This window comes from Penaeus japonicus, unplaced genomic scaffold, assembly GCF_977035675.1.
Source record: "Penaeus japonicus unplaced genomic scaffold, GWHDUDI00000001_assembly GWHDUDI00000007, whole genome shotgun sequence".
Taxonomy (NCBI): Eukaryota; Metazoa; Arthropoda; class Malacostraca; order Decapoda; family Penaeidae; genus Penaeus; species Penaeus japonicus.
The window spans coordinates 3,920,299-3,930,447 of NW_028234409.1; the positions used below are offsets into that span (position 1 = coordinate 3,920,299).

Below are 10,149 nucleotides of genomic sequence, written 5' to 3' on the forward strand. Positions count from 1 at the left end.
CTTCTTTTCTCCTACCTGTAGTGTATTATTCCAATCCTCTTTCTTGTGCATTTCGTTCTCTTTTGTGTTTTTATGTTTCCTTTGTCTGTTTTATCTTTGGAAAAAGGAAAATATGCAATAGCCTGGTGTGTAAAGATGTATCCAAAATTGTGATACTTTTCAGTGGATAAATCTTTTTGAGGTTATACTAATGGTAATGATAATGTTGATAGTTGTAGTTGTGATAGTGAAACTGATGAAAAAATATCGTTATTAGAGTCAAGAAACCCAAAACTTAATGTTAATTCTTATGAATAGTAACCGTCAGCGAGGTCTGAGACAAGGAATACAATAAACGTGAATTATTGACATATAAAACGGATGAAATACAGCAAATCTACATAGAACTATTCATTTACACGATTTACTTGCCAATCAACCGTTCAGTTCAGAGAGATTTGCGAAGACGTCCCTTCCAATCAACTGGAAAGTATAATTCTGAACTTAACCAGCGTCAGAAGCAAGGTGAGACGACAAAAGAACAGATTACAGTACCTTCTTCTGCAGTAACAGCTGGACTCCTAGTTCTGGCGAGACCAGCTGTTTCTGAGACAGGAAGGCGAAGGCAAATGCGCGAACCACTAGTTTAATAATTGGGTCTTTCTGTGTCTCTGGAAGTGGTGGTGGTGGTGGTGGTGGGGGGGGGGGGAAGGGGTCATATAATAAGGTCAATAAGGGAGCACATCAGGGTCATCCCTTCTTAGGTCAGTATAGTAGTAGTAGTAGTAGCAGAAATAGTAGTAGCATTTGTGGTGGTGGTTTTTGTTGCAATAGTGGTAGCAGCATTTGTGGTGTTTTTTTTTTAGAATAGTAGTAGCATTTGTGGTAGTGGGTTTTGTGGCAATAATAGTAGAATTAAAACTAACAATGTCACTGATAATCAAGCATCAAAACTGCGTGTCTCTCTTCATCTAATTAACCCTTCCTCATTATCTGGCGTTTATCCCACGGGAAAATAATACCAACGTAATTATGTATCCGAGGGACCAAACCTGCCTTATCACATTTGCCATTCATTCGTTGATATCAAAGTCTTAGCAACATGAGCACTTGCCATCACCAATATCATCATCATCATCATCATCATCATCATCATCATCATCATCATATGGAAGAATGATCTTTTTCCTCGATGACATTTCAATAAGCCTGCTGATACTCTTAAAAAAAAAGAACTCTAAGCATTATTACCCTTATTTATGTTAATCCTTTATCCACAGGCATGGAACAGATTCACCTGAGCTTCTATTTAACATCAATTTATGACCATAGCATATTTGAAGCCTTTAGTAAAGTTGTACAGAAGTTGATTCCTCAATTACCAACGCTGGAAAACCTCCTGAATATATTTATATCAGTAAGTCTATTTTTGTTTCATGTATAGCTTAGAGGTTGAAAATTTGAGACTTCTCCGTGAATTTTGTTTGTAGTTTGTATTTTTTTATTTTTTTTTATAATAATAATAATAATAATAATAATAATAATAATAATAATAATAGTAGGTTGCAAATTATGAATACCTTTTTGGTTTTCTATATGCCCATCCATCTGTTTAATTTGTCGTATCTATCTGTTATCTGGTTATCTGCCTGTCCTCAAAAGTGCAGTATTTTATTCCCTTTGAAGAAGAGCATATTCACTGTGCAATATATTTAGCTTTGTTTCACAGATTCAGTTAGTGTTAGTTTTTTTATCTCTTTTTTCTTAATGGAAAGAGTTAGAATTTTTTCCAATTGAATGGCACCAAGATGAAAAGATGTTTTCTTATTACTTATCCCGAGCAGGTGTGATGTGGATTTGAAATGCTGTATTATTGATACCACTGGTGTGCATGAGTTCAATAGTGCTCCAAAAGATTGCTGAAAAGTTGTTTTTATTATCTTATTAGAAAATGAGGCTCTCGGTGATTATATTGCTTTGATAGTTTTCAATTTTGACATAATTTAAGAAAATAACTTAGTATAGAAGCTTTAAAAATAAATGAATTTCAATGTTTATGGAGTCCCATATAGTTAAGAAAAAATAGCAGTTTTGCTCTTTCATAAAATTTTTCCAACAATATCCCATCTCTTTCAATTCTGGAATAGAAAAATCTTTCTTGTTTGAATGTACTCCCAAATCTACATAGCCACGGATTCTTCACCAGTAGACATGCAGAGCTATGAATTGTGTTGTGAAATGATAGATGTGGTTATTGATATCTCGGACATCTATGGGTGAGTATGATTCCTTTTTTTCATGTGTACGGTGTTTTGCTTTTGTTATTGTATGAATTGCCAAATTAACCCATTGCAGACGGGGTAAATTTGCTTGCCCAGTCCCCAGCGCTGGCACTAGTATCATCTACATGGCACCTTACATGGGTTTTATTTCAGAGTAAGGCAGCTCCCCACTCTCTTTCATTCATTCATAGTAAAACTAGAGCCATTTTTGTATTCATAATTTTTTGTGTTCTGCTGTATTACGAGACTATTGTGTCACATGACAGGCTCTATCAATGTTGCAGATGGCTAAAATTGTAGTGTAGAATCCATATCGGCTCATTATTTCCTTTGACTGCAAGTGCCACAGTACAAGGCAGCCTTACTGGCACAGTGGCACATTGTAGACACTGGGCATGGTTTAAGTCACCTTCCTCTTCTCGTTCTGCCTACACATCCATCATCGCAAGCCCTTTACAGCAAGAGGTTGGCATCTTGCTTTGTGTTACTGCTCTCTGAAGATAGTGGTTGCTAGAGACTTTGGATGGGTGCCATTCAAGGCTCTCTCTCCTGCTGGTGTTATGAGAAAGCAGTTCTATCTGTGTTATGGATTTTAAATTAAACCCATTTTGCTTAACCCACTTTGGATGGGTGGTACAGTACTGTACCTCTCACTCAAAAGCCCAGTGGCCGGGTGGTACAGTATTGTGCCAGCCATTCAATTGATTAAGGCCTAATAATTCGAATGCCCAGGCATTGTGACATTCAATGCTAGAATTCCCCCGTCGTGGATGGGTTAATAGTATGGCAGTTATAGAAATTATGTTTGCAATTGTCATCATCACTCACTAAGTAGAGTTATTACTCATAGTATGATAAAGAACCACAATGATCCATGCTCTCTCAACTTCAAATGTGGCATACCAACTATTGTCATGTAAGTCATGACGCCTGCTATCAGACCAAAAACTTGTTTGTCATGTATATCATGACACCCATCTGCAATGGGTTAAGTTTTTTTTTTTTTTTTTTTGGGGGGGGGGGGGGGGGGGATCTTGGTAAGTGATGATATTGAGAGGTTTACTGATCTGCTGGTTGGAGTATGCAGTTAAAATAATTTTATATTGAATTTCTGAACACTTTTGTACCTTGTTTTGTTTCTCATAGAATGCACAAAATAAGCCTAGGTGATAAACAAATCAGTATATAAGTTCTGATATGATATATGTAAGGTTAGATATAGGTAAGGTTAGTTACCTACTGCTCTTGCTTGTTGTAAGTGTATGTTTACACATCTGTATTACAACAGTAATTTTGTTTGATAGATTAACCCTCTCTGGACGGGTGGTACACTACTGTACCGCGCATTCTAGGCCCGTTCGCTGGGGACGCAATACGGCGTCGTTTATTCAATTGATTTAGGCCTATGCGTTCAAGAGCCCTGGCATTGTGACATGCAAGGCTGGAATGCCCCCGGCATGAATGGGTTAAGACATTAGATAAATAGAAAAAGCTTTTTTGGCCAAGAGATCTGGGGGTAAAAGTTATGGTGATAAGGCAAGATTGACCTCTTGCATCCAGGCCAGTTGCAAGACATGTCTGAGGATCAGTGAAGAGAAAATCCACCCTGATCACCTCTAAAAACAACAACCACTCTTCCTCTCCCTTGTTAACTCTTTGTGCCTCTTTGAAATAAGGATTACAATAGGCTTAATCCTGAAAGCAACATTCATGGTAGTGCCCACATATAGCAAGGGGAATGTGTGCCCAGACCTTTTGGACAGAAGAAGAGAGTTTTTCCTCAGACAGATGCTTCATTTCCCGTTCCGTGAGGTTCGGCGAGAAGGTGAGATGCAAACTGAAACAGAAGCAAAGAGAAACAAAGAAGGATAAAATGCAATTATGTGTATTAAGGTTCAATTATTACCATGCAGGGAACATCCTGGAGGAACTTAGCAAGGTATCAATTCACAAATGAGCTACATTAGACCTGCTTGCCCAAGGATATAGCACCAGAATCTCTGGTCATAAAGAGTGAGGAAGTGGTGTGCTTGTCCTAAATTGCAGGTTCATAGAAAGTGAAGAAATGAAATTAAATAAATCAGGACATGAGTGAAGAAAGACAAAAATGTTCTCAACTTTAAAAAGGAGCACTTATAATGTACCATGGTAGTACATAACAAAAATCCTCAATATATGTTGGTGACCTTTACAGAGATGACATAACAATACTATTCTCCGAACTGGTGTCTTAAAACCTCACCTCTATGAAATGGAGCAAATACATTATCACAGAATTATGCTATATGGGTTATATGACAATGTACCAGTTAATATTGTGTAATCCACTCTTTACACCGTGAAAGATATTCTCTTATACTCCAAGAACAGAAACAACAGCACCTAATACGTAGATCACATGATGCTGTGTATGTTTGTCAGGAAGAAATGTCACAATACTACATGCCTCAGCATAGAAGATGAGGAACAGATGTAAGTATTGTCTTTGTAAGAGCAGTTAGACAAATAGGATGAATACCAGTGCTCAAGTAGCACGTGAACATTGCTTAAAAGGAATAATAGACAACTTATGGGAAAATATATATCTTACATAGTGTCTTAATCAATAAACACATACTAACAGTATCTGCCACTATGCCTAATGCCAACTCCTCTTGAAAAAGGGATAAAGTTGGAATGGAAACGTATTGCAAGACCTTGTGAGGGGATTATAATGGCCAAAATCCAGTGGTGAGACTGGGTAGGTGCACAGAATTGATAAGTTCACAAAGCAAGAAATCTAATTGAGGTGCTTCAGGCAAATCTTTATCTTGAATCTTTTGTCAAAGATTTCATTGAAATTGGAACACATCAGTAACATCTTGATTTATGAAGTTTTAGAAATCAATTCATCTAGTACATGCTATGAAAGTGCCAGAAACCCAGAGAAAGGGCAGAAAGTCTAGTGATGCAACCTAGACAAGTTCATGTGAGAGACCCACCCCTCTTGGTCACAAGAAGGAATGGGAAAACGTGGGTAGTGGAGACCTCCATTGCACCTCCATGAAGTGGAGTCCAGCACAGGCAGAGTGAGAGGTCAAGTAACACTCATCACTGAACCCCTGCAACATGCAAGCTAGGCAGAGTGAGAGTACTAACCATGAGATCCACTATACTCAAAGGGTGCAGGAACTCAAACGCTTGACTAGCAACATGAATCTTTGCACCAGACTCTGAGGGACTAAGGAAATTAGATTATCACTTTACCTAATATTTTTATAGTAAGATTTCTACTGTGACTCTAAAGTTCAACCCATACCATTTCTTGTTTTCCTGTTTTTCCCTTTGTTTTGTGTACATACCATTGGAAATCAATCTGTTCAGGAGGATAAAAGTGTTTTGTAACTAGAGACTTTCAAAACTGTGTAATTGCATTGGCCTATCTTACACATATATTCCTGGATAGCTTTTTAAACTTCTTAGCTTTAGTGGAAGGAGGAATTTATTATTACCCTTTTCTATGAACCTGTCTGTCTTTATATTTTATATTTTTGGATGTTTTCTTATTGGGCTATCTGAAAATTTTCACAGTTTTTAGAAGAGAAGGTTTTCATACTTTTTTTTATTAATATGTATTTGGAAAAAAACATTTCATTCATTTACACTTCTATGTTCTTGATTGTTATGATTCTTTGATGCATACATTGCATATCATTAAGCTTCTGCTAAACTGTAAAATGTTGCAGTCTGTCTTGTATATTTACTATTTAGTGTACAACTATACTTTGTGAAGATCGTACTTTTATATAAATGATTATTAGACCGTTCATTTCTAGTGTGAATAAGCTATAAATGTCTGTGTCATTTCACCTATTTCATCATTAATTGAATGGATGTCCCTCCATTTCCTATTGTTTTGCTTCATGTATCTCTTCAAGGACCAGTTCAATTTTATTTATTTTCTTGAGCTTTTCTTATGTTCTTTACCTCAGATAACTATTCTTTGATATTCATCCTCTTGATTACCCATTTGTATGAAGAGAATTTCACTTCTTCTCATATATTTCAGATTAATTCTCTATGGTACTTCACATTAGCTTTATTATGATTTCTTTCTTTTTAGTGTCCAATTTATTTTTAGTTTTGTGTTTATTCCATAATATTCCAATAATTCCATCATTGAAATGTCTTTATCAGTGTTCCTTTTTGATCATCCTGGGTTCTTTCCACCAAAGGATTTTATATTAGAGTAGTCCATCCTTCTGTGGTTGTCCTTAGTCTTAGAAGGATGTCGAGACTCTTCCTCCAGTAGTGATAGGATTTCCTTGATTCTTCTTCTTTTTTAGTAGCTCTTCAAGGCATCCTTTTCTGCAGGATTGATTGCAAGATGATCAATCAAATACCAATAATATGATTACATGGCTGTAGTTGGAGTGTAATGAGGATGAATTTCTGACCCCTCAATTATGTTAAAGAATTGATATAAAAATGAGCCCCAGTCAACTTCAGAGTACTTATTTAAAGTGGATAAGGCAGTAGAATATAGTGAAGTTATTGAAAAAAAAGAAAATGAATGAAGTATAAATGATCAGGAGAGAAAAGAGACAGAAACAAAAGGAAAAAAAATATTTTAATTTTATTATTATTTGTTTTTTTTTATTTTTTTTTTTTTGTACTATAATTATTTTTTTTTTTTCTTTTTTTATATTATTTATTAATTTTTGTTTTTTATTTTTAATTTTCTTTTATATTTTTTTATTGATAATTCATTATTCCTCTTGATAATGGGAGAAGCTCCATTATTGAAATTTCGTTCACTCCTTGTCCTTCAGCTTATTAGCATTGTAACAGGATCACAGGATTGTATTACCGATGGTGATTTTCAGGAAGGGAAATTTAAGGTTATGTAGTCCATCAATTTCGTATCAAATGGTTATTAGCCCATTCACGACGGGATGTATTTTGGCTTACTTCTGCTTACTCCGGGAAGGTAACAAGCTTCGTGCCGGGGTGTTTTCTCGCTGCGGGGGGCCGTGCTGATCCTCTCAGAGTGTTATTCACCCACCCTATTCTTATGGTTTTCATGAATGTGTCTACAATGTAAAGGCACATAAAAATATTGCCATGTTCGGAGGAGTTATTTTAGTCGAAAAACATGGTACAGTGATGCCTTTTTAGTTTTATTTTATTGAACTTTGCCTATATTCTTCACTTCTATGTGAAAATACCAAAGGAAAGTGGAAGCAATCTCTTAGTGGGGCATCAAAAAACATGTTTTATACTTTTTTTCTTTTTTTTTACCAAAACGAAAAGAAGAACAATATGAATAATCATACACGTTCATATAAGTATGTACATGTACCTCTTGACGAGACATGACGTGATATCAAAGGTAATCAACACATTAGAAGTAGTATTGTATTAATATTTTTTTTTACTTTATTTTATTTCTTGGCCAAACACATTTGATTTTACATTAGTTTTTCGACTCAGATCTTTCTATTCAACGATGAAGAAGCAGAAATTACCATGATGCCATCAGTATCATGTAGTTTTCTGGGACTTCATTTTTTTTTAATGTTATATCTCAATTTATGATACTCAAACACCTAAACTAAAGTAACAGAGTCTAAGAAATTATGTAAAATGATTATATTTGAGAACAATCTAGCGATCTATTGCTGATGTTTCAGCACATCACAATTGCCCCTCCAGGAACTCGGCGAGAAAATGCACATCTCAGGATGTCATCTGGGTCTAGGGATATTTTTTTACCACGTGATAGGACGTCAACCGGCGCGAATGGGTTAAGCAGTGGGTGCATGCATTTGCATCTTCCTGTTTATCTTTTTTTTTACGAAGTACTCTTGGTGTTATTATTTTCTTTCTGTCCTATATAATGCCAGCTTTATGTAATAGATATATTTCATTTACAGAAAAGACGAAGGAGTGCAAGTTCAGTTTGACAAGGAGAGTTCTAGCATCATCAAGCTGAATAATCAGACAATTCTCTATCTGCGAGAAGTTAGCCGATACTTAGCCCTTGTTTGCATACTTAGGGAGGACAACTTTGACAGACAAGGTAAGGATTTCTTGTATTTACTTCTTATATGTATCTTCTTTTTATTCTTTTTCTGTTGGCTTTTCTCGTTCTAGGGGTCACCACAGCAGATCATCTGTCTCCATTTTCCTCTCTCCTCTGCATCTTCTTCAGTCAGACCAGCTGCTCTCGTATCTTCTCCTAGGCCTTCCTCTCTTTCTTCCATACCTAACATCCTCCTCCCTACATGTTCCTCGTCTCTTCTCATCACATGCCCAAACAACCTTAACTCATTGGTCATGGTTTTAATAAGATATTTAGGCAGTAGAATGGCTGGTTTACATTGTCTGGCACGGTGCCATCCGCGTCTACGACTATCTATGCCTTTGCAGCAAATCATGCCATCTGCAGCTAATGGATTAACCTTGCCTCCCTAGCCTTATTTCCAAACTGTTCCACATGTGTTGTTTCTCTTTTATATTCTTTTCTGTATGGTTTTTAACTTCACTTTTATTTTTAATCTGTAAGTGTGATTTTGGTTTTCTTACTCTTAAAATACTTACAGTAGGAAAAACTATACGTTTTCTACATGTACTATTTGTGTGTGTTTAAACTCATAATTTATAAAGTTAATTGATTATATTAATTAATTCTACACTGAGAATTGTTTCCGGAGATGATAGCAAGAATCCATATAAAAAAGCCCCACTCTGTCGACCTCATGACCAATCTCCCCCCTGCAGGTCTCATCGACTACAACTTCCTCTGCTTCCGCAACGCAATCCAGGAGGTGTTTGACGTACGAACAAACCAGCTGCAGCAGCTGAACCACAACACCTCAACGCCTCACCACCAGACCAACCACACGAACGGCCCCACTTCCTAGTACATCCTCACCTCCTATCACTAGCACACCATATATGTGGGGGGACACCACCATCCACCACCACTAATTTCTTACTGATACCTCTCTCATCCTCATCCGACTCAAACCGCAACGCTCCACCAAAGAGCCCAAAAGTCCTCGGTGTGCCTTTGGGTGTGTTTGACAGTGATGGGCACACTTGGAGGGCACCACCATTATGGATGAATGGCGTCACCCTCTTGTTTGACAAGGCTACAGTGTGACACAAAGCAACATTTTTATAACTCTTGAAAGTCTGTAGAGGAAGAACCTTGAAGGCTGTATGTGTAGTTTGGCCTAATTTTTCTTTCTTTCTTTTTTTGTATTAAGCCACAGATAAAGTGATTTCAGCTTTTTCTTTCTTTTTGAAATCTTTTGTCTACCATGATGACACAATCTTTTTTTGTGTTTGTTTGTTTTGTTTTTTTTTGTTTATTCTGTAATTACAAATGATTCGTAAATAACTGTATCAATTATCATATTAGAATTTAGGATACGATTTTCCAAGACCAAATATTAAAATTTATCAGCAAAACCAAGGGCATAATAGTTATATAAAGTTTATAGCATTTAGTGAGTGAGATAGTTTACTAGTGATGCTGATGTTCCTGTAGAATTAATTAATCATTGATATATGGAAGTTTGAGATGGCAAATGTTTGTTGTTGATTTTTTTTTTTTTTTTCCTTTTTTTTTTTTACATTTCCTGATATTTTTGCATATAACTTGAATACCCATTTTTATTTATTTGAATATAAAGAGTTAAAGATATTATAGATATATGCAGCTTTTATTTACAGCCATGAATATTTTGCTCACATCTTAACGCCAATGCATTGGTTTTCAAATGATAATCAGTAATTTGTTTTTTCATTTTAGTTATTTTTCCGAATACTGTTGGATTCCACTTCATACTGTTAGATAGATAGTCCATTTTGACATCTTCATCTGTCAAATTACTATGAA

The 10,149-nt window shown here is 36.0% G+C and overlaps 1 pseudogene across 1 annotated transcript; it reads left to right on the forward strand.

Moving 5' to 3' along the window:
• The first annotated feature begins 1,246 nt into the window (after positions 1-1,246).
• Positions 1,247-9,190, forward strand: LOC147471536 (ras-related GTP-binding protein C-like; annotated as a pseudogene). Its single transcript, XR_015191125.1, has 4 exons — positions 1,247-1,410; positions 2,127-2,255; positions 8,177-8,322; positions 9,024-9,190. The product of XR_015191125.1 is annotated as a ras-related GTP-binding protein C-like (transcript).
• Positions 9,191-10,149: the final 959 nt, after the last annotated feature.